Below are 2135 nucleotides of genomic sequence, written 5' to 3'. Positions count from 1 at the left end.
CCAGTGTGTTGCTTTTATGTTTGTATAATGCAGGTATTAAAGACCATATACAGTAGGACCAGCTAATTTCACAGTATGACATTACATGTTATTACGTGACCTCAGATTCTGACTTTGGTCTGCTTTACAGGTTTTATTATGTCATGGATTTGCATTTAGCAATGTGGTTTTCGCTGGGGTAGAGTTCATTCTCTTCATAGTATCTGGTATGAGGATTTATGAGCTACTGTTTTGGATTTATGATAGAAACAATGTTGATAATGTAGAGATATTTCCATTACTGCTGAGCAGTGCTTACACAATGTCAAAGAGTTTTCTGCCTCTCACCCCACCACTGAGTGAGCTGGGGCTGCTAAAGGAGCTGTGAGGTGACACAGTTGGAACAGCTGGCCCCAAGTGACCACAGTGATGTCCTACACTGTATGGTGCCATGTTTGGAATATAAAGGTGGGGAAGAAGGAAGAGGGAGACATTCAGAGCAATGGCATTTTGCCTCCCCTATTCACTATTCACTATTACACTTGATGGAGTCTAGCTTTCCCGTAATTGACTGAAAACATGCCTGCCCATAGGAAGCAGTGAATATTTCCTTTTTTCTCTTTGATGGTGTGCAGGTTTTGTTTTGCCTATTAAACTGTCTTTATCTCAGCCCATGATTTTTCTCACTTTTATTCTTCCGGTTCTCTCTGCATCCTACTGGTGAAAGTGATCTCCCAGCTGGGGTTAAACCATGACAAACATTTAAGACTCTTAAAAAATATTTACTATATCCACACAGCAAGCTTTGAACGTTTTCCACTTAGAGAAGAGTTTTTAACTAATACTCCCATAGCCACCTTTAAGCATCTGGTAAATAGATCTGGCCAAATAATTCCAGATTTGACAGAACCCAAGTCTAAGCCAATGATTCCAACTTTCATAGTGGGGCAGCTGCTGCTAAAAATAATCACTGAATCATAGATTGGTTTGGGTTTAAAGAAATCCTGAAGTTATCATCAAGTTCCAACCCCTCTGCCATAGGCATGGACATCTTCCACTAGACAAGGTTGCTCAATGCCCCATCCAGCCTGGCCTTGAACACTTCCAGGGATGGGACAGCTGAAGTTCTGAAGTTACTGCAGTTGAGCCGGGGTTTTTTTGTTTGTTTTTGTTTTTGTTTGTTTGTTTGTTTTTGTTTTGTTTGTTTGGAGTTTTTTTGTTGCTGTGGGGGGTTTTTTTTGTGTGCTTTTTTTCTTTAAGGCAGGGGTAATTTACAATTCTTGAGTGTGAAAAATGCCAATCACTTGTTTTTAAAATCTGAAAAGTTTAATAGTAATAAAATGGTTATAAAAATAGTAATATAATTAGAGTAATAAAAATTTGAACAATCGACATTAGGACAATACGAGACAATAAAAACAAAGAGTTACGGACAGTCTGGGTACCTCTTTCTGGGCAAAATAAGCCCAAAAAAGGACACACGTTAACAGAGGATTAAACCTTAAAAGCAATAGCCCGTTGCATAGTCATACATCTCATACATGATGCATAAATTCCATTCAAACACAGGATTCTGTCTGGTCAGTGTCAACTTCTTCCTCTGAATCCTGACAGGGTCTTCAGGCCTGAGCAAGGTGGGAAGAAGTTAATTTCTTCTGATAATGGAGCAATAAATTCTCTTTCTCTGAAAGATTCATGTGTCCTGTGGCTGCTGTCTGGTGCAAGTACCTCATTCCTTTCTTTAAAAAAATATTCCACACACATAGTTTCTATTTTAACTACAAAAGTTACATTTAAACTGCAAAACTACGTTTACCATACTATTAAAATGTTAATGCAGCACTACTAATCAATACAACGTAATACATAGTAAATATCTGTGTAGAGCCATGTAATATGCCCTTTTCACATCGAGTAAATGATACGTTCCATTCTTATCGTGGTGAGGAGCAGATAGAGGCAAACAGAAACATAAACCATCCTACACCAAATTTACCTGCAGAAAACCAGGACGATGGGGCTGGCACGGGGGGATTTCCTCCCTCGGGTCCCAGTCTGTTGGCTACCCCTTTCCCTGTTCCCTCTCTAAAGCCGGCCGAGGAGGGCAGGCACCCTCGTTGTGCCCGTCCCTCCGCCCCGGGGTGGGAGGGACACCG

The sequence above is a fragment of the Geospiza fortis genome, unplaced genomic scaffold (genome assembly GCF_000277835.1).
Source record: "Geospiza fortis unplaced genomic scaffold, GeoFor_1.0 scaffold1, whole genome shotgun sequence".
Classification (NCBI taxonomy): Eukaryota; Metazoa; Chordata; class Aves; order Passeriformes; family Thraupidae; genus Geospiza; species Geospiza fortis.
Note: the sequence above shows the minus strand (reverse complement) of the source record.